The sequence below is a fragment of the Coenobita brevimanus genome, chromosome 23 (assembly GCF_032717465.1).
Source record: "Coenobita brevimanus isolate Jiangsu-jjx chromosome 23, ASM3271746v2, whole genome shotgun sequence".
In the NCBI taxonomy this organism is placed as follows: domain Eukaryota; kingdom Metazoa; phylum Arthropoda; class Malacostraca; order Decapoda; family Coenobitidae; genus Coenobita; species Coenobita brevimanus.
Genome location: NC_136976.1, coordinates 74,070,122 through 74,097,512, shown reverse-complemented (window position 1 = coordinate 74,097,512; position 27,391 = coordinate 74,070,122). Strand labels below are relative to the sequence as shown.

At 44.4% G+C, this 27,391-nt stretch overlaps 1 long non-coding RNA gene across 1 annotated transcript; it reads right to left on the bottom strand.

Annotated features, from left to right (window-relative positions):
- Window positions 1-11,605: 11,605 nt before the first annotated feature.
- Window positions 11,606-24,681, bottom strand: LOC145392910 (uncharacterized). The gene is made up of 5 exons (XR_013896078.1): window positions 24,569-24,681; window positions 24,060-24,240; window positions 21,389-21,549; window positions 20,966-21,196; window positions 11,606-13,204 (listed from the first exon to the last, which is right to left on the bottom strand). It is a non-coding gene; the product is annotated as an uncharacterized LOC145392910 (long non-coding RNA).
- Between the last annotated feature and the right edge of the window lie 2,710 nt (window positions 24,682-27,391).

Below are 27,391 nucleotides of genomic sequence, written 5' to 3'. Positions count from 1 at the left end.
ACACTGGTTCCACCCGCCGCGTCAGGCTCTGCTCCAGGCTGTTCCTCCTCTCCAGTTTGAATTTCATTGATGTTCTGTTTACGCATTTTGCAGAAGTTAAAAGATTATCAGTGTTTGTCATCACAGCGAATACATCCTAAAATGGTACCACAGACGATAGTGCAAGTGGTGTATTTATAAACGTGTTTTTTTTCTTTCTTAGTATTATTATGGTAGTTAAACGTTGCTTAAGTCTATTATGGCATGAACCGTAGGGGGATTATTTTAGTGTACGAGGGATCAGTAGTTCTTCTAGATGGCTGCCCAAGACCTTGAGAAAGTTCGTTTTAAACATCCAGGCACCGTTCAAAGCACTGAGCGCTAACCCTACAGGGGCAAGACAGGGGGTGGGTTGGAGGGGGTCTACCTGCAGCTCCATGGCCAGGGCTACCATACATATGCTTTACTAAGTACGCAATGTGGCTGATGTAATAAGTTGGCCGCTTTCCTGTCTTTCATCTCTTAACTTATCCCAGATTTTCGTCCATTTTACTTATTTCACAGGAAAAGGAAAACCATTGTCTCTGCATCCTTTCCGTAGCACTTTTTCGTGATTCTGTTTTGTTTGGCTAATCTGTTGCGTCGTTTAATCGTCCCAGACAGATTTGCGCATCCTTTTAACCAGTGGTAGAATAACCTAAATATACATCTAGGCTGTTTTATTTTCAGCTTTTGGTGATATCTAACCCCTCCAGTTCGAGAAGCTGAATAGGATAATTGCCTGGTGGTAGCAAGAATAAAATAGGAAAGATTTGATCAGACTGAAGGCATTAAGATGATTGGTGTAAGTGGTTTTGAAATTCACTCAAAATTCAGAGTCCGCGCATAAATTCCCGTATTTTTATTTTATCTTTATTGTGTATGTAAGACTTTTAATGTACTATATGTAGACTAAAATCAGACCATGTTTCTAGAGGTAAGGCGACCATCTTCTGGCATCTCTACTTCATGTTTACGTCGTGGAAGGGTATGGAGGACCTGCGCAGAGCCGCCAGTACAGCGATGGTGGTGGTGAGGGATGCTGCTTGTCACGTAACAGGTGAGTACAAGCACACATGCACGTAAACTAATCCCACACGCACATACACATACTCAAATGCAAATACATTACGGAAATACCCTTATTAATGCACTGTACATATTCACACACAAATACACATCTACACTTGCACCATACACAGATGGTCGAGCACTCAGACGCACATGTACTGTATGCACACTTAAGTTGATATTGCTAGGTGAAAATTTGACCTGTTCCATTGACCTTGACCCTTGACTTATTCTCAAAGACTGCAGATTTCTTCATTGGCTGACCCCCAGCATTTCCATGTAGTTGGGCTAAAATCGGATAATTGAGTTCACACACACACACACACACACACACACACACACACACACACATTAGCACCAGGATCGAGGGTGTAAAAATAGTGTACTTGGAGGGGCGTCAGTGAGCGATGGCAAATGAATTGTAGTTTAAAGATATCAGTTGCTCGCCTGTCAGAAGGAATGACACTAGGCAAACGAACGTGAGCAAACACTAGCGAACGTAATAGTGGGCTTTGCGCGGCCAATCTGAATTGAACCTGAACGATCATGTGTGAATGTTGGAATGTGTGTCAGTACATGTTTTCTTTCAAGAGCCCATAGAGAATCATGCCGGCACATGCAGCTACCTTTTTCCCTTAATATTATATGCAAGCAACTGTAGTGGGAAAACTCAAGCCTTCATGCACTAGAGGTCCCAGAACAAGCATAAAATATACGGGAGCATATACGGTCATAAACACGAACTTTCGTGACTGTTCGCTCGGCAGTGTTTGCGATCTTACGCCAAATGTAAATCCTTCCTTACGTATCATTAATATATTCCGTAAAGAATTAGCAGATTTATTTTTTTTATCCCGAATAAATGCAGCAATACATTTTTGTTGTTAAGTTAGTTAAAATACTGAACATTTGGTTAAACTCATAATCACGCATTTCTTGCGTCCTCCAACAGCGTCATATTGCAGGTTTGCGTCTGTCTCTTATTTACTTATTTCATTCCTGGTTTTATATAATTACAGGAATTCTGGGGAATGTATTAGTGTTATCTCTGTAATTTCATGTATTTTTTGAGGAGGATACATATTCTAGGCCTACAATATACCAGACAGGTCACTTCAGTCCGTATCAAAAATGTATTAATATATTTGGTGGTGGGGAGGGACGCCTTCATGTGGTAACACTGATATTACCGGGAGATAGATCTGCCTGAGTATACAAGCCTCCCGCAGTCCCCTCCCCCACCCCCAAAAGGAGGATGGTGGACGGCAGGACAGCTTTGGCCGGCACATCACCGTAGCACTTCTGTATGACTAGTTAATATTCTGCCATTATGCAGTTGTTACAGCATAATATTCAAGAGCAAAACAAGGGGGGCACTCGGTGGAGCACGTCTCTCCGACAAGGGTCCAGAATCTGTATTACGATCCGGATTGGTCCCAAAAGTTGATCGAGTACCCACCAAATTTTGTCCAAATCTCTCTTTTAGCTTTTGACTAATCCTGCAAACAGACAGACAAACAAACAGGGGTAAAAACGTGCTCTCCTTCTTGGAGAGAATAAGAAATACATCATTGGAGGGAAAGGGTTAAATCGCAGGGGTGATTGAGGTTTATTGAGGCCTTTGGTTCTTCCTTCCCTGCATTCTAATACCAATACACCAGTCCTGTATGAGACAGCCCTAGCATGTATTCAGTATGGACGGTGGGTGTTAGCGCCGAAGTGGTGACATGTAGAGGTGTGCGGTACGTAGGAGGACTACTGGGCCTTGAAAGCAGGCTGTGAAGCCTATGCCCAGAGTCGGTCACATAAAAAAAAAAAAAAAAAAAAAAAAATTACAGAAAGAAAAAAAGACATGGTGGTCATTGGCTAGCAATGGTGTGCTCATTGAAGGGGTCCTGTACTCCTGTGTGCTCCTTGATGGGGTAATGTACGCCCTGTGTAGTCCTTGAAAGGGTAATGTACTCCCTGTGTACTCCGTGAAGGGGGTAATGTACTCCCTGTGTACTCCGTGAAGGGGGTAATGTACTCCCTGTGTACTCCGTGAAGGGGGTAATGTACTCCCTGTGTACTCCGTGAAGGGGGTAATGTACTCCCTGTGTACTCCTTGAAGGGATAATGTACTCCCTGTGTACTCCGTGAAGGGGGTGATGTACTCCCTGTGTTCTACCTGAAGGGGGTGATGAGGGATGTATGGATTCGAAAGCTCAAACGTGGAGAGAGAGAGAGAGAGAGAGAGAGGAACTACCCCTAATAATGTTTAGCCTAATGTCTGTGATGCTGGAGAGGGTCGCCTTCACGTGGTGGTACTGATATAACCGGCCGGTGGAGTTGCCTGGTTATACAAACGTCCCTCAGATCCTTCCCTATCCCCCAAAAAGGAGGATGTGGACGGCAGGGAACGGGCAGCTTCAGCCTTCAGTCCACTGGGTTCACGTTCAGATGAGTTTTAAGATACAATGCAATAAGGCAGCGATAAAAACAAAATTATATTTAAAACAAACACAATACAATGAAATAGTTACAAGGAGACGTAAAGAACATTTTGGTGAGATAAATTGTGACTCTCTCTCTCTCTCTCTCTCTCTCTCTCTCTCTCTCACACACACACGCACACACACACACACACACACACACACACACACACACACACACACCTCGCTGGTGCAGTGGTAACGTTCTCGCTTGCCATCTGGTAGACGGGAGTTCGCGCCTTGCTCAGGTTGCGAAAAGTTTCACTGACGAAGTGGGTGGTTACTGTCCCCCTTGAGCAAGGGGACGGGTGTGTGCGTGTGTGAAGGTCACAGCCTTGCCCTTAGATCGGACTATATGAGCTCTCAGCTCACTTCCGGGAGGGTAAAGAGCTGACGATCACGACCATCAAGTGATCCTGACCGACCCGGTGAATTACACACACACACACACACACACACACACACACACACTCATTGTGAGAAAAGGGCAGTGGCTTCGGCTCTACTGTACATACTTTCCATAGCACCTCTTCGTGACCAGCATCATTATCTAGTAAACTGATTCCAACAGCATTTAAGATAGACTGACGGTTGTGTGTGTGTGTGTGTGTGTGTGTGTGTGTGTGTGTGTGTGTGTGTGTGTGTGTGTGTAGCTAAGTCTCCTCGATTCACCCTAAAACTATTTTTTTTTTTCTATTTTTTGAGTTGGAGGATTTCTGTTACCTTATGACTGGCTATTTATTATCTTTATTATTAAAAGTAAAGACCGTATTCTTGCTAGCATAGAAGGCATCGTAACACCTCTCCATTAGCGATTTACTTTGCATACTAGGCTTTACCATACGACATAAGACCTCTAGTGTTTAGATACCAAAGCAGACGATACAGTTTGGGCGGTGGTGGCTTCGTAGGTCCTAGAACATACGCCCTCTACTCTTTGGAAATGAAAGTAGAGTCGACCACAAAAGAAAACGTTACAGTTGCGTGTCTGGATAAAGGTGATGATCTCAAGAGGGTATTATTTTTATTTCAGATGCTGGCCGGATCGCTGGGGCTACCACAAGGACTACCACAAGGGCTACCACAAGGACTACCACAGGGGCTACCACAAGGGCTACCACACCCAGGCTACTCCTCCTCCTCCTTCTCACGGTATGTGTTGGTGTTTTGCTCCTATACCCGATGTCCCAGGTATTTCTTAGGTATTCAAGGGTTATTTCTGTGTGCATTTATTTTGATAGCTTGTATAGTGACACTGGAGGGCTAAATTAACCTGAAAGAATATAGGCTCCTTTATTCCTGGTAACTAAGGCTGTTAGAATTTCTGCAAGCACGACTAGGTGGGAGTGGCACAGTTCCCTCGGGTGAAAAAGCTAGTTATGTACGCTTGATTACTGATCTCGCTACTTTCAGCTCGTCGTGATATTCTCGGTAGTCCCCGTTGATAGCCCATGTGACGTTCTACCGTGGTTGATAGTCCATACCCCCCCCCCGTGGTGTAATAGCCCCAAAACCCCCACGTGGTGTGATAGCCCAAAACCCCCCACGTGGTGTGATAGCCCGTAGTCCACCCTCGCTGGCGCGATAGCCCGTAGTCCACACACTTTTGGTGCTGTGATAGCCCGTAGCCCACGCCCCCGTGGAGGTGTCATAGCCCATAGCCCACACACCCCGTGGTGGTGTCATAGCCCATAGCCCACACCCCCCATGGTGGTGTCATAGCCCATAGCCCACACACCCCATGGTGGTATCATAGCCCATAACCCACACTCTCTATGGTGGTGTGATAGCCCATAGCCCACGCCCTCTATGGTGGTGTCATAGGCCATAGACGACACCCCCCATGGTGGTGTGATAGCTTATAGCCCAGACCCCTATGGTGCTGTGATAGCCCATAGTCCACACACTCCCATGGTAGTGTGATAGCCCATAGCCCACACCCCAAACGTGGTGTGATAGCCCATAGCCCACACCCCCCCATGGTGGTGTGATAGCCCATAGCCCACACCCCCCTGGTGGCGTGATAGCCCATAGCCCACACGCCGTTGGTGGCTGGATAGCCCATTGCCCACACACCCCTGGTGGCGTGATAGCCCATAGCCCACACACCCCTGGTGGCGTGATAGCCCATAGCCCACATCCCATTGTTGGCAGGATAGCCCATAGCCCACACCCCGTTGGTGGCAGGATAGCCCATAGCCCACACACCCCTGGTGGCGGGATAGATTATAGCCCACACCCCATTAGGGGCAGGATAGCCCATAGCCCAAACCCCCCTGGTGGCAGGATAGCCCATAGCCCACACACCCCATGGTGGTGTGATAGCCAATAATCCTCCTCTCCCCCCATGCTGGTGTGATAGCCCATAGCCCCCCTCCCCCCATGCTGGTGTGATAGCCCATAGCCCCCCTCCCCCCATGGTGTGATAGTGCATAGTCCCCCTCCCCCCATGGTGGTGTGATAGCCCATAGTCCTCCCCTCTCCCATGGTGGCGTGATAGCCCATGCCTCATACCCCCCATGGTGGCAGGATAGCCCATAGCCCACATCCCCTGGTGGCAGGATAGCCCATAGCCCACACCCCCCTGGTGGTGATAGCCCATAGCCCACACACCCCTGGTGGTGTGATAGCCCATAGCCCCCCTCCCCCCCATGGTGGTGTGATAGCCCATAGCCCTTCCCTCCCCCCCCTGGTGGTGTGATAGCCCATAGCCCTTCCCTCCTCCCCCTGGTGGTGTGATAGCCCATAGCCCCCCTTCCCCCATGGTGGTGTGATAGCCCATAGCCCTTCCCTCCCCCCCATGGTGGTGTGATAGCCCATAGCCCTTCCCTCCCCCCCATGGTGGTGTGATAGCCCATAGCCCTTCCCTCCCCCCCCTGGTGGTGTGATAGCCCATAGCCCTTCCCTCCTCCCCCTGGTGGTGTGATAGCCCATAGCCCCCCTTCCCCCCTGGTGGTGTGATAGCCCATAGCCCTTCCCTCCCCCCCATGGTGGTGTGATAGCCCATAGCCCTTCCCTCCCCCCCATGGTGGTGTCATAGCCCATAGCCCTTCCCTCCCCCCCCTGGTGGTGTGATAGCCCATAGCCCCCCTCCCCCCCATGGTGGTGTGATAGCCCATAGCCCTTCCCTCCCCCCCGTGGTGGTGTGATAGCCCATAGCCCTCCCCTCCCCCCCGTGGTGGTGATAGCCCATAGCCCTCCCTTCCCCCCCGTGGTGGTGTGATAGCCCATAACCCCCCTCTGTGGTGGTGTGATAGCCCATAGCCCTCCCCTCCCCCCCGTGGTGGTGATAGCCCATAGCCCTCCCCTCCCCCCCGTGGTGGTGATAGCCCATAACCCCCCTCTGTGGTTGTGTGATAGCCCATAGCCCACACCCCTCCCTTGGTGGTGTGATAGCCCATAGCCCACACCCCTCCCTTGGTGGTGTGATAGCCCATAGCCCTCCCCTCCCCCCCGTGGTGGTGATAGCCCATAGCCCTCCCCTCCCCCCCTGATGGTGATAGCCCCTAGCCATCCCCTCCCCCAAGTGGTTGTGTGATAGCCCAAAGCCCTCCCCTCCCCCCCGTGGTGGTGGTGTGATAGCCCATAGCCCTCCCCTCCTCCCCGTGGTGGTGGTGTGATAGCCCATAGCCCACACCCCTGTGGTGGGGTGATAGCCCATAGTCCTCCCCTTCCCCCCCGTGATGGTGTGATAGCCCATAGCCCTTCCCTCTCCCGTTGTGGCTGGATAGCCCATAACCCCCACCCCTGTGGTGGTGGGATAGCCCATAACCCACCCCCTCTGCTTGCGGGATAGCCCATAACCAACACCCCCCGTGGTGGTGTGATAACCCATAGCCCATACCCCCCCATGGTGGTGTGATAGCCCATAGCCCACACACCTCCTCCGTGGTGGTGTGATAGCCCATAGCCCTCACTTCCCCTCCGTGGTAGTGTGATAGCCCATAGCTCTCCTCTTCCCCCCTGTGGTGGTGATAGCCCATAGCCCTCCCATCCCCCTCGTGGTGATGGTGTGATAGCCCATAGCCCACACCCCCGTGGTGACGTGATAGCCCATAGCCCACACCCCCGTGGTGACGTGATAGCCCATAACCCTCCCATCCCCCCCCCCCGTGGTGGTGTGATAGCCTATAGCCCTCCCCTCCCCCCCATGGTGGTGATAGCCCATAGCCCTCCCCTCCCCTCCCCTCCCCCCCGTGGTGGTGTGATAGCCCATAGCCCTCCCCTCCCCCCCGTGGTGGTGTGATAGCCCATAGCCCTCCCCTGCCCCGTGGTGGTGATAGCCCATAGCCCTCTCCCCCAGGGTTATGTGATAGCCCATAGCCCTCCCCTCCCTCCTGTGGTGGAGATAGCCCATAGCCCTCTCCCCCAGGGTTATGTGATAGCCCATAGCCCTCCCCTCCCCCTGTGGTGGTGATAGCCCATAGCCCTCCCCTCCCCCCAATGGTGGTGTGGTAGCCCATAGCCCTCCCCTCCCCCCCGTGGTGGTGATAGCCCATAGCCCTCCCCTCCCCCCCATGGTGGTGTGGTAGCCCATAGCCCTCCCCTCCCCCCCATGATGATGGTGTGATAGCCCATAGTCCTCCCTCCCATGATGGTGTGATTGCCCATAGCCCTTCCTTCCCCCGTGGTGGTGTGATAGCCCATTGTCCTCCCCTCCCCCCCGTGGAGCTATGATAGCCCATTGCCCTCCCCTCTCCCCCGTTCTGGTGTGATAGCCCATAGCCCACACTCCCGTGGAGGCGAGGTAGCCCATAGCCCACATCCCCGTGGTGGCAGGATAGCCCATAGCCCACACCTTTGTGGTGGTGGGATAACCCATAGCCCACACCCTTGTGGTGGTGGGATAGCCCATAGCCCACACTCTTATGGTGGTGGGATAGCCCATAGCCCACACCCTTATGGTGGTGGGATAGCCTACTGTATAGCCCACACCCCACTAGTAGTGTGATAGCTCATACTCCCCCCCCATGGTGGCATGATAGCCCATAGCCCTCCCCTCCCCCCCATGGTGGCATGATAGCCCATAGCCCTCCCCTTCCCCCCATGGTGGCATGATAGCCCATAGCCCTCCCCTTCCCCCCATGGTGGTGTGATAGGCCATAGCCCTCCCCTTCCCCCCATGGTGGTGTGATAGCCCATAGCCCTCCCCTTCCCCCCATGGTGGCACGATAGCCCATAGCCCTCCCCTTCCCCCCATGGTGGTGTGATAGGCCATAGCCCTCCCCTTCCCCCCATGGTGGTGTGATAGCCCATAGCCCTCCCCTTCCCCTTATGGTGGCATGATAGCCCATAGCCCTCCCCTTCCCCCCATGGTGGTGTGATAGCCCATAGCCCTTCCCTTCCCCCCATGGTGGCATGATAGCCCATAGCCCTCCCCTTCCCCCCATGGTGGTGTGATAGGCCATAGCCCTCCCCTCCCCCCCCGTGGTGGTGTGATAGCCCATAGTCCTCCCCTCCCCCGTGGTGGCGAGATAGCCCATAGCCCACATCCCCCTGGTGGCGGGATAACCCATAGTCCTTCCCTCTCCCCATGGTGGTGTGATAGTCCATAGTCCTCTCCTCCCCCGTGGTGGCGGGATAGCCCATAGCCCACATCCCCGTGGTGGCGGGATAGGCCATAGCCCACCCCACCTGCTTGCGGGATTGCCCATAACCAACACCCCCCCTGGAGGTGTGCTACCCCATAGCCCATACCCCCCCCATGGTGGTGTGATAGCCCATAGCCCACACACCTCCTCTGTGGTGGTGATAGCCCATAGCCCTCCCCTCCCCTCCCGTGGTGGTGATAGCCCATAGCCCTCCCCCTCGTGCTGGTGTGATAGCCCATAGCCCTTCCCTCCCCCTGTGGTGGTGATAGCCCATAGCCCTCCCCTCCCCCCCCGTGGTAATGATAGCCCGTAGTCCTCCCACCCATGGTGGTGTGATAGCCCATAGTCCTTCCCCCCACGCCTGTGTGATAGCCCATAGTCCTCACCTCCATGGCGGTGTGATAGCCCATAGTCCTTATCCCCAATGGCAGTGTGATAGCCCATAGCCCACACCCACGTGATGGCGTGATAGCCCATAGCCCACATCCTCGTGGTGGCGGGATAACCCATAGCCCACACCCTCGTGGTGGCCTGATAGCCCACACTCCTGTGGTGGCGTGATAACCCACAGCCCACACCCCCGTGGTGGCGGGATAGCCCATAGCCCACCCACCTGCTGGCGGGATAGCCCATAGCCCACACACACCCTGGAGGTGTTATACCCTATAGCCCATACCCCCCATGGTGGTGTGATAGCCCATAGCCCACATCCCTCCATGGTGGTGTGACAGCCCATAGCCCACACACCCCCTCCGTGGTGGCGGGAAAGCCCATAGCCCTCCCCTCCCCCCCCATGCTGGTGTGATAGCCCATAGCCCTCACCTACCCCCCAGTGCTGGTGTGATAGCCCATAGCCCACCTCTTCCCCATTGTGGTGTGGTAGCCCATAGTTCTCCTTTCCCCCCGGTGGTGGTGTGATTGCCCATAGCCCTCCCTTCTCCCCCGTTGTGGTGTGATAGCCCATAGCCCGCATCTCCCTCTTTGTGGTGTGATTGCCCATAGCCCACACCCCTATGGTGGCGGGATAGACCATAGTCCACACCTCCATCGTGGTGGGATAGTCCATAGCCCACACCCCCCTGGTGGTGTGATAGCCCATAGCTCACATCCTCGTGGTGGTGGGATAGCCCATAGCCCACACCCTTGTGGTGGGATAGCCCATAGCCCACATCCTCGTGGTGGTGGGGTAGTCCATAGCCCACACCCTCGTGGTGGCAGGAATAGCCCGTAGCCCACACACCCCTGCTGGTGGGATAGCCCATAGCCCACACCCCACTAGTAGTGTGATAGCCCATACTCCCCCCATAGTGGTATGATAGCCCATAGCCCTCCCCTCCCCCCCATTGGTGTGATAGCCCATAGCCCTCCCCTCCCCCCATGGTGGTGTGATAGCCCATAGCCCTCCCCTCCCCCCATGGTGGTGTGATAGCCCATAGCCCTCCCCTCCCCTGTTGTGGCGTGATAGTCCATAATCCTCGCACCCCCCCACCCCCCCCGTGGTCGCGCGTGATAGACCATTGCTCTCCCCTCCCATGGTGATTCTTATCCCCCCTCCCCTGGTTCATAGCCCGTGGTGATATGGTACTGTGCCTCTTTTACACTAACTTGCCCTAGATTTCAGTCTTTGTGCAGTTTATTTAATATAGGTTGAAAGCAGTAAAATACAATGCCATGGTTCTCTATTCTTTTCACAGCATTTCATGACTAGCACCATATTCTAGTGTTAATCTATTGATACAACACTGAATTCAAGATGGAGAGATGACATTATAGGCAAAGTTAGAGTATACAGTATAGCCACATAAGAGCTGGGGAAACGGTAGTTGTGGCATTGTTTTTATGCTAAGGACTTGTGTGGAATATTAACAGTAAACTTAATTGCATTATTTATTTTAAATTAGCATATATATTGTGGAGACTTCACTGCAGACTTTTTTTGTGTGTGTACCTGTTTTAAGACCTACTGTGGCATGTAGAATGTCCTATGTAAACCTCCAGTCTGAACTACTGATATACAGTAGTTCAGACTAAGCTCACTAGCATAGGACCATATAGGTCCTATGCTAGTGAGCTTAGTCTGAACTACTGTACATCAGTAGTTCAGACTATGGAGGTTTACATAGGACATTCTACATGCCATGGTAGGACTTAGGTAAATACAAATAAGTGAAAAAAGTCGCTGTGAAGCCTCCACAGTATATATACTAATTTAAAATAAATATTAATGCAATTAAGTTTACTATTAATATTTCACACAAGTTCTTAGCATAATACTGTTCAAGTTGTTTAAACAGTATTAAGATAACATGGACTTGAATTAATAAGCTTCTGCCCCACACGTTTCATGTGCTGACCCTGCTGTCCTGGTGTACTACTCTAGTCTTTCCCCTGCCGAGTGGTGCCGAAGGAGTGTGTGTGTCAGATCATGGATTTGAACCACTACACTGAAGCTCCATAGGTTTTTGTGCCTGCTTCTAATCCTGCTGTCGTGGCAAAGAATATGCTCATCCTCCTGCCAAGTGGTAGTTCCTCTGTCAAGTGCTGCTAAGAACTGATGGGGAGTGCTCGTACATTTATGAGGTTTAAAGGTTTGTTAGTTGATTAAAAGTTATGTTTATAATTGGTATTTATTGTATATAAAGTTAACAGATCTGAATTAATACACTTATGCTTTATAGGACCTCGACCACAGTGTGCCATCACCCGGCAGGGCACCACGACCAGAGCTCTTCGCCATCACCCTGCAGGGCACCACGGCCAGAGTGCTTCGTCATCACCCTGCAGGGGACCACAACCAGAGTTCTTCATTCACCAGTGGTCACAGCCAGAAACATCAGCAATCATTAGGAAGAAAGACCCAAGTTGTTTGCTAGGATAGCAGGGTCAGCAGCAGGCACACAACACCTATGGAGCATCATCATCGTCATCTAAACCTGTGTTACCCCATGAGTAGCATTGGATCCTGGGGCTAGGCAAGTTGGTCCTAACATTTACAGGAGTGACCAGCCTCACTCATCCCTGAGTGGCATTACATGAGCAATAAACTCCAACCATCCCATGGATATAAACCTGCACAGGCTTAATCCCATTGGAGTGTCTTAATTACCCACTAAACCACCAGATGCCATAATTTGGTTATATGGTTACCACCCAGCATAGTAAATAGTTTCTTGGTGTACAAGAATCCATTTGGCTTGGCACTCAGTGTAGAGCCACCCATGGACAGAAGGAAGAGGAAAGAATGAAGGAAACAAAGACAGAAAATGAAGGAAGGAAGAGAGTTAGGGGCAGTCACCCAAGAGCACCATCCACTCACTCGATGTAGTGCTGCTCTCAGGTGACTGCCCTTTCCACTCATCCTAACTCTTCTGTCTGTCTTTCCTTCATTCTTTCCTCTTCTGTCCATGGGTGGCTCTACTCTGAGTGACAAGCCAAATGGTTTATTGTACACCAAGAAACCATTTGCTACCCTGGGTGGTAACCATATAACCAAATTATGGCATCTGGTAGTTTAGTGGGTAATTAAGGCACTCCAATGAGATTAAGCCTGTGCAGGTTTATATTCAAGGGGTGGTTGGAGTTTATTGCTCATGTAATGCCACTCAGGGATGGTGAGGCTGGTCACTCTCATCGTAAATGTTAGGACCAACTTGCCTAGCCCCAGGCTCCCATGCTACTCATGGGGAAACACAGGTTAAGATGACGATGATGATGCTCCATAGGTGTTGTGTTCCTGCTGCTGACCCTGCTATCCTAGCAAACAACTTGGGTCTTTCTTCCTAATGATTGCTGATGTTTCTGGCTGTGACCACTGGTGAATGAAGAACTCTGGTCTTGGTCCCCTGCAGGGTGATGGCGAAGAACTCTGGTCGTGGTCCCCTGCAGGGTGATGGCGAAGAACTCTGGTCATGGTCCCCTGCTGGGTGCTGGCGAAGCACTCGGGCCGTCGTCCCCTGCCGAGTGATGGTGAAGAACTTCGTGGTCCCCTGCCGACTGATGGCAAATAACTCTCATCAGCTAGTACGAGATCTTGACTTTTGTAATATATTTTATCTGAAATATAAAATTGAAATTTACTGTCTTGTTTTTCTACCTTTTATTTTTTTGTATAGCATTTTCTCAATGGTATGCTTTCAAAGCTACCATTCCCGTAAATGGCACCACCATTTTGACAGACACATTTCCTCTACTGTTTAAAAAACATATTTTTCTTTGTTAAATATCTACACTGTTATGTGAAACTGTGAATCATAGGAATGTCATATATTGTAATATAAATAATACAAACTGAACACGTATATGTAATGTAGCGTGAATTGTTTATATTTATCATAAACGGAAATTACAATATCATTGATGGCAAGTGACGGCAACCTGCCATTTAGTGGTCCTATATTAATTTCTGCTACATTTAGTGCAAGTTAGGTTCTTAACAAACAGTTTGTTCAGACTGTAAATTACACCTAGTGGGTATCTTGACTCATTCAGTCTCTATGTGGGCAGAAATTTAATGTTTAGTAAATACTGGGACTCAACATTTTGTTCACTCCTTCACGCATGAGCACCACAAGACAGTCTCGTGTTTAAGTTTTCCATGAAAGATTTGTTTTCAAAACAAACGCACGAGGACCATTATCACAGGTGTTCCAAGGCACCTATGATAGTGGTCCTCGTATGTCTGTCTGGAAAACAAATCTCTCGTGAAAAAACTTAAACACTGGACTGTCTTGTGGTGTGCATGCGTGAAGGGAGTGAGCAAAATGATGAGTCCCAGTATTTACTCTACATTAAATTTCTGCCCACAGAGACTGATTGAGTCGATACCCGCTAGGCATAATTTAGTCCGAACAAACTATGTATAAAGAGCATAACTTGCACTAACTGTAGCAGAAATTACATAATATAGGACCACTGAAATGGTGGGTTGCCATCACATGCCATCAATGATATTTTAATTTCCGTTTATGATAAATATAAATAATTCATGCTACATCATAGATACGTATTCTATTTGTATTATTTATATTACGGTATATGACATTACTATGATTCACAGTTCCACACAACAGTGTAGATTTTTAACAAAGAAAAATATGCTTTTTAAACAGTGCGGGGAATATGTCTGTCGAAATGGTGATGTCATCTACCGGAATACTAGGCTTTTCAGAAGCACCCCACTGAACCTTTCATCTGCCTGACTGGAATGACTAGTACATTATATATACCTATAAAGATCTTAATATACAAAAGTGTGAAATATTTAAAGACTGCACTGAAGAAAAAATATATCTATAAATTGTTATTTGATGGAAAAGTATAAACTAAACAATTTTTTGTTTTTCCATTCTTCGTATTTTCATATTTTTCCTTTATAAAGTTTCATTTTTCATTTTTTTCTTGTACTGTATTTTGAAATGCATCCATCCATCATTTAATCCTATGTCGCCCCATAAGGAGTGTAGAAACCTGGGGCTAGACAAGTTAGTCCTGACATTTAAGATGAGAGTGACCAGCCTCACGCATCCCTAAGTGGCATTATGTGAGCAATAATCCCCAATCATCCCTTGGATATAAACCTACACAGGCTCAATTTGACTGGAGCACCTTAATTACCCACTAAACCACCAGGTGCCATAATTTGGTTTTATGGTTACCACCCAGCATAGCATTTACTATGCTGGATGGTAACCATATAACCAAATTATGGCGCCTCGTGATTTAGTGGGTAATTAAGGTGCTCCAATCGGATTGAGCCTGTGTAGGTTTATATCCAAGGGGTGGTTGGGGTTTACTGCTCACGTAATGCTACTCAGGGATGAATGAGGCTGGTCTCTCTCATTTTAAATGTCAGGACTAACTTGCCTAGCCCCGGGTTCCTATGCTTCTTATACGGTAACATAGAGTTGGATGAAGGATGGATAGATTAATTAAAAAAATAAATTAATAAGAAAAAAAATGAAAAGTGAAAAAACAAAAAATTTCTATAAACCAAGTTGAAATAAAATAAAAAATAGCGGCAGAAATAGAAAATATATATATATATATATATATATATATATATATATAAAAAACTAGCCATATATGTAAAAAATGCACAATTTCAGCAAAAACTGTGCAAAATATGCAGGATGATCTTGTCCATAAAGTGACTGTTTTCTGATAAATCAATGCTGGCTTGTAACTGAAACTGTACAGGGTGGTTCGTGTAGAACAGTACACTCGTCTGATCTTATGGGGACAGAAGTTTGGTTACGAAAGGAGCAAAGACAATTTGGCTGCTTCACAAAATTAATAACCAACCATGCAATCAATGGACATTAAAATGCAAATACTTTACCACTAAACATAAATGGGGTTGCACAATTAATGGACATGGAATACAATAACACTAAACATGAAAATGGTTATGGGAGAAGCAAATGATGCAAGGGAGACAATGGTACAGATCACTCAGCCAACCCCTTAACTAAAATGCGTAATACATGGACCATCTTGTATGACGTGGGCTGTAAATGTGTGCGGATTCACAAAAACTTATGATCAATTTACAGTCATAACTATTATTGAGTTTTTGCTGGAAGGGCAAGGAATAATGACAGACTCTCTCTTGTTCTTCTGGCAAAAACAAAATTAATTTCTTTCACCTTAACTTGGCTCAGATTTTTCCTTTTCCTCTCAGCTGTGGAACCAACTGTGATAGGTTGTACTATCTGTCATAACAATGACAAAACAAATGTCTTCCACTGGTACCAAACTCTTCTCCAAAAGAGCCAAATACGGGCAAAAAATTCTCAGAACATTTTCACTAGGCAAGAACAGAGCAATGAAAATTTATTTTTTCTCAGGTATTATGCCAATCATGGGACATCATACTTTGAAAATGCCATAAGGATTGCCTAATTTTCAAAAAGTCATTTGTTACCTACGAAGGCCCCAAATACAGCCCTGCTCACTCAGACATGTCCCACACCTGCGATGTGGATGCCTATTTCTTGATACCAGATTTTAGTGTTAAACTATAGCTATAGCTCAGTGGCCAATAAAGGACAATACTAAGGCTCTACATTCCACATCACCAGAACCATATTCTAGTGTTAATCTGATATTAAACCTCAGCATTCATGATGGAAAGCAATATTAGGCCAAGGTAATGTGAAACAAGTATAGTTACGAGAGGAAAGTTATCACAAGTTATTTTGTGAGCGCCCACAGTATGCAAAGATACATGGCCACATGGAAGTTGATTGCATATAGAAGATCATAATATGGTGGAAGCAGGAGACTTCCTAGCACATTTTCTTTTGCAATATGAATGAGCAAAGCAAGCCAGCATGAACAGTATTAGACATGTAGTTGGGTGGTAGCGCACAGTGCCTTCGGTTTTCTGGGAAACTATAAATGCATACGTCGATCTAAGCAAATCAATGCAAAGATTAAGAGTTAATAGGTGTTACACATCACTTTTCTCAAAATTTGCCACCATATGGCTGAAAAAAAGAAACCAAACCACCAAAACTGTGTTATCTCTGCAACTATTACGCTACAGTGGATATATGCACATCAATGAAAAGCTTATGAAAAAGAAATACTGGTATGTGTTACTAAACTCAGCTTTTCAATATATACCACAATACTGCTGTACAAAAGCCAAAATGTGCCAAACTGAGCACCAAACTAAGCTGTCTCAAAAATTATTAAGGTACTGCACATCCATCCACAATGTCTGAAAAATTATGGGGCTCAGTAAGTGGTTTTCTTCAAAATTTCAAAGTGTGCATTAACATCAGGCAAGTGAGATGGCAATCTTTAAAATGTCAATGTGTGTAATAATATTAGGCAAGTGAAATGTCAGTTCCTTGAAAATTTCAAACTTGCATTAATACTAGGCAAGTACTCAAAATTTTGGTGTGCAATAATATAAGGCAAGTGGGATGGCACAGTTCTTTCAGCTACAATAATGACACTAGCAAGCTTGCTCACTCATACAAGTTCCACAGTTTCAAGTGTGAATGTGTATAACCTGATTTTACTCATCAACAGCATACTGATGACATGCACATATGCAGTTTATTCCATGTGACCTCATGATACATACAAATATAAATAAGAAATGCACAAATACATACAATAAATAGACACAAAAAATATAAAACAATGAATTCTGTCTTCAACTAAAAATTCTAGTCAAATGAAATCTAACCTCAAAAAATTATAGCCAAATCTATCAAACCTTTAAAAATTCTAGTTAAAATATACCAAACCTCTATAAATTCTAGCCAAAATCTATCAAACCTCTAAAAATTCTGGTCAAACTTCTATTTCACTAAATCTCCTTAAAAACTCATAAAACTGGGTGACCAAGAATGATTTCACATACATGAGCTCCAGGTAAGGTAACGCAAGGCAAGGCAAGATGAAGTATGGTAAAGCAGGGTAAGGTAAGGTTAGGTTAGATGGGATAGGGCATGTTAGGCAGGGCAGGGTATATCTGATAAGGTAAGGTAAGATGAGGTAGGATTTGATTTGATCAGGTAAATTAGGGAAAGGAAGGGTAGGGTAGGGTCAGATCAGGTCAGGTCAGGTCAGGTAGAGTAGGGTAGGGTAGGGTTAGGGCAGGGCAAGGTAAGGTAAGGTAGGGTAGAGTAGGCCAGAGTCAGATAAAGTAGGGTAGCATAAGGAAGCTAAGGTTCAGAGAGAGGTAGGTTAAGGTAAACTATGGTAAGGTGAGTTATTCTCCATCAAAAACATGGGGGGCAGGGGAGTCCATAACTTTAATCAATAACTTGATCTAGCTCACTGAAAATAAAAAGCTAATAACTGGGAGTCTGGACTGACCACTCTAAAATTGAGTGTGCGATGGTGTAAGTCCGTAATTTTTCATGGTCATTTATGGAACACCTGTAATTACTTCTGCAAGTCGGAGAAGGGTATATATGTATTCATCCAAGACTGTCTGTCTGTCTGTTTGTGGACAAGATACTGTTATCTGAAAATGCTGTTACCGGATTTCAACAAAATCTGGTGGATATGTGGACACTAGATCAAGAAGCTGCTTAGATTTTGAGGTGGATCCAGATGCCGGTGCAAATCATAAATTTTACTGGTGTCAGTGGAGGTATGCCTTCTTTCTTACTGTTTAACAGGGCAGACTATGAACAATGAATTAATTATCTCCCCCAGTATGGTTGCATGGAGGTTAGTCAATATGGTAAACCATGAATTACACTGACACTGGTGAAGCTATGCACTTTCTGAATGCTTTCTAGCCTTTACATGTGATCATCCTGCATTCCTTCTTACAGAATGCAGTCAGCAATAAGGTCAGACAGGTACCATCACATTTAGGGGACACTCATAACTGTCAGATGTGATAAGCCTGGACCCAACATTAGTGTGTACTCAGTAACAATACAGAAGTAGTCGTCCAATCATCATCTCATGCTTCACATGTAACTGTCAAACACTATGAGCTTCTCCACAATTTCACACACTCAATTTTAATATGACCCTAACACCTATGCTATTTAGGGTCACATTCTAAGTGCCTTTGGAGATTTCATAATATCTCTTCCTTAATTATTTATCCTGCATCTTTTATCCATGTGACTGTACATATGAGTCAAAATACAAGCAATGACTCTCACATTGTTACAAATTGTATTGCTTATCTCAAATTTCTGTTTTTTCCTCACCAGCTTCCAGCACCTGTTTAAAAGTAATTAGCTGGTTTTGGTTCTTGGTTTAGCTTCCAGTACACTGAGAACTGAATATCACCTGTGCCATGGCCAACCCCATTAGGCCTACAGGAATTCTTTAAGTGGAAACATGGTGTCATTTTGATATTAGCCTAGATTAGATTACATCTCAATATCCTCTTTTATGGAAAAAAAAAAAAAAAAAAAAAAAAAAAAAAAAAAGGTGGCTCCCCCGCCTGGTTAAATAAATGTTCCTCAATTTCTTCCATATCACCAAAAGGAGGATGCCAGACAGCAGAGGAAGGGTTCATATTCAAATGAGCCTGGGGTTGCAAATACCACCATGTTACTGAAGTCAAGGGCTTGCTTGAACTGCCTTAGCCACACACTCCCAAATGCTGCCAATTCTCACTTGATAACTTAATTGAATACATTAAAAGCTGTTTAACTAAACTACTTTCTTTTATGTGCTTCAAGTATCACTATAGCCAAAAGTAAAATATTAACATATTTACTGTGAGAAGAAGACGCTCCATTATGATAAGTACGAGGAAATCACAAATTACGTTAGCATACTGTCTCATTTCCGGGACCAACTGTGTTTTTAGCTCAGTGGGGTTGGTGGAGGATTAGTGCCCCTCCCTGTAAAACAATTAACTCTAAGCCCTTGGCCACCCCGTTTGGGATACATGGCGTCTGGCAATGGATGGATGGATACTGATATTCATGTTCTCATTGTTTGAACAAAATGAACAATTCATACCCAGATATCTACAGTATGTATGAAACTAATACAGTATAAAGTAATTTGATTGCAAGATGTTAGCAGACCTCAGGTGAAAGGCGTATGCAATTACGCGTTCCTCCCACGACTGAGGGACTTTCAGAGCGTCATCTGCTACCTAGCTGGCAAGGTTGGTATGGAAACATTAGCATACCATCTCATTTCCGAGAAGAATATTTTTCTTAGCTCAATCACCAATTAATCACTCTGACTCATACTCTTTCCTTAATATTTCAATATGTGAAAAATTTACATTCATATATCTATATACAAAAGTAATATAAAGCTGTCTCAACGCAAAATATTGGTACAGATCAATTTAAGATTGTCTGCACCAACCTCACGCACCGAGAGTTAGACTTATGTGGCGCCTACTATTTCAGCAGGCAGTTTCATCTTTCCATGCTTCCGGTTTTGAAAATTATACTTTTTCCATAAATAACATTCAGTATTCACTTCAGCTTTTGCCAGATGCTGCATTAATCTGTTTGAAAACCATGTGATAGGCATTTCAAAATGAACATGCAGCAAGACTTGTAACACTGTATAATGTGATGAATGCTACTGCACCACTTGTAAATTTTACATAGCTATTTTAGTAACTCTTCTGCAATATTTTTCTTAGTAACGTAAAGCATGTCTAGAAAACTGGTATAACTAATGACTACTGTACATCATTGCGGAATTTGCCTACTGTTCACTAATAATTATCGTGGATGGAATTTTAGAAAGCATGCAACTGTGTGTGCAAAGAAAAGGTGACCAACTTCTAATGAGTTATTAGGTGAGCACTGGCAACTTTTTGGAGTCTGTGGCCAAGGTACTTGTGAGTATGGCTGGCCCATTCAACTTGACGGACTTAGTTATTTTCATTACTTTCTCCATTCTTTTTCTTATTTTTCCTGACTCTCTACACTTTATCTCACTCCCCCACCCAAGGGTTGAAAAAGAGGTATGGGTGATAATGATCATGATACTGACACACACTATGCTGACACAGGATTAAGATGGCATAAACAGCATACATGAAAAATGTTAGCATATATATAGTATGAAAACAGTAAATCACTAAAGAAGAGATGCTACAGAAACTCCTGTGCCACCCAGAAAAATGACCTTAATTCTACCATATACAGAAACACTAGACATGTGGGATTCTATGGGCCTTTCCTAAACTAGTGAAGATTCTTATGTCTGAAAATTCTTAGGGTGCTAAACTGACATACCACATGGGCCCTTGCCAGAGTAATATACCTTGCGTCTAAAAATTCTTCGGGTATGGCTGACTGACGAGGCCTGCAACTACACCGCATATGAAAAAGAAATCTGGTTTACCTTTAACATCACAGTGAGATGAATGGATGCAGATGGTTTTAGTGCTGATAGATTTCTTGTAGTTAAGTCCATCAACAGCAGCAGCAGCCCAAGTTAGTCCACTGCAGAATAAAGGTTTTTCCTGTCTTCTTCCACTCTGATGTACTGGCTGTCAGCTTGTTCCATCAAATCCCAATGAATCTTAAAGTCAGAACAAGACGGCATGGTGAGATATGGGATCCACTCCTCCATCTGCTGACAAAAATCAGTATTAGTATCATTATCATCATCTTCAATTCTGTTCTCACTATTAAACATGGAGTTGTTATGATCCAGAAAAAGGAAAATACAGAAGTCATTATCATCAATATTTCCATTCATCGAGCCTTGCAGTTTCCACTCACTCACTCAGGGTAAATGCAGCAGGGTGTACACTCTACTCACCTTCACACTCCATCCACGAAGGTTCTCTCATGCAAGTGTCAAGGCAATGACTCTTCCTCCATTCATTATCTCCTGACAAAAATGACTGACACAGTTCAGGCAAGATCTGCAGCCTTCTTCATGCAGCCTTCCTTCCCAGGTTGATGCTTTCGGATATAAGCCTGTGAAAAGGATCAATCTAGAGAAAACTTGCCATGTGCCCATACATCTACAGTTACTGTTTGCATATTATATACCATACCTTGGGGCAATTGAGAACACATGGGGTTACTGAGAACACCAACAGGTAACTGAGAACTGACTACACTGCGATATCATTACTTAGGCTAAGATATATTTATAATGTTCAGTGTGAGCACCAATGGTGTGTATACTTGCATTAACACCTCGACCTGATTTCTCAAAATGTAAGTACAAATATAATAAAGTGTTTTTTGTTTTTTACTGGTATTTTGCAGTACTAATTATTAAAGTTTATTGTGAAGTAACTACTAACAAGACAAAACTGAGCATCTGATACTGGGTTCCAGACTCCTGCAATGCTGAGCAACTTTCATGCGGCAGGTAAGTTTATTAGTTTTCGAAAGGTTAACACACTACCAGACGGGGGGCAACTGGGAATACTTGGTGGGACAGGTGAGGCAATTGAGAAAATCCATTATATGTGCTATGTGATTAGAACATCTTTGGTCACTTCAAGATCTGGAAGAAAGTGGACCATCAGGCGCTTGTACCACTGGCACAAGAGTGATGTGACCACTCCAGTTTGCTGACTCATCTTCTTCAGATGATAAGAGTGACAATGAACAGAGTCACTGCTGATCAAAACCCAGTGTTGTCTGAGCCAGTATCCATGGAGGATTAAGCCATTTCTCCAAAGGGTTTGAAAGTCGGTGACTATAGCCTTGATAAGTTTGCATCACTGAAGCAGGCACCAGTATATTATGTTGATAGAGTCTTATCAAAAGAGGGCACCAAGTGGATCGTATCCCATTAATGGAAAGCTGATATTCCACATGACTAAGACTCTACTATAGTAGCAGCATTTAAAGAACCTTCTAATTCAGATGCACTGGCCACACGTGAAGAGGACTTAGTGATGCAGCTGAGGCCAAAGGAGAAGTGCAAAATGGTCATTCTGTTCAGCTATGTCTTTGCAGGAAAGCTCATCTGGTAGGGCATCATTGTAACTAGAAGGAGTATGCTTCATAAATGATATTATGTTCAATGATATCTTTGAAAGGAAACTCATTTAGTATACATTCTCAACTGCCCCATTATCACTGTTCTCAAATGTCCCAAGGCAGATGTCAGTGAACATTTCTTTTAAAGAGCCCAAAATTCATTTTCTGTAAGCATTACAATAAATCTGAATTGGTAGATATGTGCACAGATAACTAGTATGTAATGCCTTCTCAAATACATATTCATAAAAATAAAATACTGTTTGTCATTTACCTTAGCATCTCAAAAATTGCCTACTTTTGTTCTCAACTGTCCCAATGTATCGTAAGTACAAAAGCAAAATAAAGTGTAAAACTACCATCACGGTACTATTTACTAGGCGAAATTTACAGGTTAGATGGTGAACTCCTAGCTTGCTGGCAAGAATACCATATTTCACTCAGCACACATTTTGGTGCACACTGCTTCCTGGTTTTAATGAAATAAAATCAATATACACCTTTTCCTGAAATTAATTGTTCTACTACTGGTACTTTCATTATTAGATATTCACCTGCTTTTCCACTTGCTAATCCTGTGATGCTTTGTTGGGTACAGCACACCCTCATTTTACGACCGATGCACTTTTGAAAACCAAACGTTTAATGAGTTTTGTGTTGTAATCACGTAAGTAAGAAAAAAAATCACATACTGGCAACGACAAATCAGGCAACACAGTGACTATATAAGAAAAAAAAAAAAAAAAGTTAAATTCTTATTGATCTGAGCAAATGACTGCACGCGAGTGATTAACGAGGGTGTGCTGCATTTCTTATACTAACTGGCAAACACAGGGTATACAGTTTTATGTTTACTATGGGTTCATCTCATCAAGAGCAACCTTTTCCTTTGCCATTTTCTCAGTTGGATGAAGTTAGGTTAATGTTTAAAACTGCCAACTTCATTGTCTCATTCTTCTTGCACACAGTCTGACTGAGTTAGACAAGGTTAAATTAATGCTTTGGGGGGCCTGAGGAGCAAAGGCATGCAGTTAGGTTAAGTTTGATGGTGCTACTCCTCACCCTGCCCTAGGGTGGGAAAGGAGGCCCGGTTGATGATGATGATGATGATGATGGGTAGGTTTGGATAAAACATAGGTTTTCTGTTTTGTTATACAATTCATTTGATAATAACCATCATTTTCTAGTGAAAATGCTTCTTTTTCTCTATGTGGGTTCCCATGTTCAAGAGGGACGGAGAAGGCACGGAAAACAGGGAACGAGGCAATTCTGGAAGATTTTAGTCAAAATCAAATGAACCACAAAAATTAACCAGAAAACCCTTCTTTTATCCACAAAATTGTGTCTGCCTGCAAGGAAAAAATGTATTCTTTGGAGAATTAATATTCTACAATAATGGGGTAACGAAGTTATGGACGGTGAAAGCACCACAGTTTGTAGCAGACAGATGAAAAACAACAGAAAGAGCAGAAAAAGAAATTACTTACCCATTTCAACAAGAAATGATGAGGCACTGCTATGCCTCAAAGAGGTGGTGACAAAATCCATCACTACACTACACGGCCCACCTTGGCGAGGCGTTTTGAGTACTGGCCAGAGGTCTTCGTGTCAGGGCCATCGCTGGTTCACTGAGGGGTGGCTTTTGAATCAACACTTACTCAGAACATCCTGCCAAAAAAGAAGAACGGAATTATGTCTTTGTGAAAGCCAAGAGAATGTGGGTATTGTATAGCCTAGTATTCCTAGTTCCCACCAGCCTTTGGCCCTCAACAGGTGCGGTATTTTTTCTTACACCCCATTTATCTGATGCCTAATTTCATTCATCTTACTGGAGCAAGATTCTTCTGATGCTGTGTGCCTAAATAAATGCGTTTATCTCGAACTACCAATATATATTGAAGCAGGCCTGAGGCCCCTTGCCGACAAACTGTGGACAAGGGGATATGACTTACCTCCAGCCATTCTCTGAGTCACATAATCACAATACATGACCTACCTTAATATAAAGGTATTTGCGTCTTCTGCAATACGAAAAAGCAATCATCCAGTGTGTATCCACGTGAAATTCAGCAGCATTAAAGCACATGGCGTCCTTACTGTTTATTTTCAGTATCTATACTTCCATTGAAGAGAGAGACGATCGTACTTGAGTCTAGAGAGGATCGGAATCTCTACTCTAATCCCTCTAATATATAAAGGATTTTACTTTTATTATTATTATTCCTTCGCAAGTTGTCTGAATATGCACAAAACTTTCAAAACCAATGTTACAACTTGTTTTACAATATGAGCTAAGCCAATTAGCAAAATAACGCACCCTTTACTTAAGCAGTAGAAGGATTCCTCCAGATTGTTTTCTGTTTTTTACTGAAAAATTTTTCACGTTTGACTATTTCTTCCTTTTTCATAGTACCAAGTTTGTTAAAATTTGTTCAGCTCTCATATACTTTATGCATTCCTTCTTCCACATCCACACGACAGCGCTCTTTCATTTCCTCATTTGTCAGTCTTTCTCTACACTTTACTCCACATACTCTCAAAGAACTCATTTCCACTGCACTCATTCTTGACGTGTGCCCTTCCAACAAGGTCTAAGCTTTACTTCCATACGGTCCTGTGATTGTCATGCTGCGACATTTTTGTATCACTACTTTCAAAGAACCAGCAACCTTTCTTCCCCTCTTGTACCCATTCAAACACTTCACCCTCTGAAATTCCATCCTGATTCATCACACTACCCAAGTACTTAAACGCACTCACATTTTCCATTTCCTCCCCATCCAGTCTCACCGTACATTCAGTGGCTTTATTTCTCTCGAAGACCATAACTTTACTCGTCCCTACATTCACAATAAGATTACGTTTCTTACACACACTCCCAAACACATTCACCAAGCCTTGCAGTACAGTGAGTGTTCCAAACATTGCCCCCTCATTAGGGTCGCTCCAACATCCACTGTCTTACCTTGAACTGTACCTCTTTTATAACCCCATCCATATACAGACTGAACAACCATGGGGACATGACACATCCGTTTCAATCCAACATTTAAACAGGAAAATTCGCTCAATTCACAATCCACACGCACTGCAGCCTTAGCCCCCTCATACATACTCTTCACGGCATTCAACAACTTCCCATTCACTCTGTATAATCAAACTTTCCACATTTCTTGTCTGTCCACCCTATCATTTTTTTTTTTTTTCCAAAACCATGAAGGCCGCATACAACTACTTCCCCTTCTCCAGAAACTTTTCCACTAAAGACCTTAGAACGAATATCTGATATACACAACCTCTTCCCTTCCTAAAACCTCCCTGGTCTTCTCCAACTAATTCCTCTGTTATTCCCCCTAATTCTGTCAAGAAGTATCCTACCATATACTTTTCCTATTACACTAAAAAGGCAAATGCCCCTTTGATTACCACACACTTCTTTTTCCCTTTTTCCTTTGTACAGGAGAAAAATCATACCTGCCTTCCAATCCTCCAGGACTCTATCTTCTTCCCAGGCCAATCTGCACATCTTCCATACCCAATCTACTATTCTTTCTCCCATGCTTCAGCATTTCACCACACACTCCATCAATTCCTGGGGCTTTCCCCATTTTGACTTTCTTCATTACTTCCACTTCTTCCAACTGTTGATTTTCATTATTTATTTGAGTAAATGATTTGTATTTCCTTTAACGATTCCTTGGATGTACTGCAATTTACCCCTCATTATCTTTTATTTCATTAATGATATACTAGCTTCTCTAATGGCACTTATTGGACATGATTTACTTGCTTCTATGACTGTTCTGTTAACTGAATTTGCAATTTTTTGAAGTTCATTTATATCTGATTTTATTAGACTTATTACATTTGCCCGACATAATATACTTGGTAATGCCACTGATTTCCAAAAAGTTTTTCCTATTTGAAGATTATTCTAACTTTTCAAAATACTTATGTTTGATTTGCCAATGCTCAAGCTTTTTCCAACATATTCTGCTTATGGTGTTTTAAGCACTTTCTTATCTGTGATAGTTATTCCCAAGTACTGTACCTGTATTTTATTTTTTCCACCTCTCCTTTGGTTTATCCTTCATGCTGAAAATTAGGATTTTTCTTTTCTGACTATTAATATCTAGCCCATAACCCTTGCTTGTATTTTTAAAAATTTTCAGATTCTGCTTTCACCATTGATCTTGAGAACTCTATCCCATCATCAGCAAAAAATAATGAATTTAATATTTATTGTCTTTATATGCAATCTTTTCTTTTCTAATTTATTTATTATTTCACAGGTAATCAATTTAAACAAATTTGTTGACAGTGCATCCTTGCCCAATACCACTCGTTACCATAATCTCTTTAAGCCGCACCTATGATTGGCTGTCTTACTCAGCATACTCAAAGGTGGTTGTCGCTTCCCAGCTTCCCTACTGGATGCTAAGTTAGGTTAGATTAAATTATTAGGTACTGTGAAGCTTAGTTAGGTTAGGTTTAGTTAAACACTTAGGTCAGGACAGTCCTTCCATCCTTACCCTGCCAAGTCAAACGAGTTGACACAGTGGAACATAGCTCAAAACAATGGGAAAACAGATTTCGCATGAAATGTTTATTTACCACCCTAGAAATAATTAGAAAAACATAACAGATTATCAGGAAGAAGAAGACCTCCTTTATAGAGGAAGCTGCACTTTGTGTATATTCCCTAGACTCCATGTTTCCAGTCCATAGTTAGAATAAGAAGGACACACCGAGACATGCCTCTGGTTCATGACCGAGGGAATAAAAGGAGGAAAAATCTTACTTTAAAGCAATTCTACAA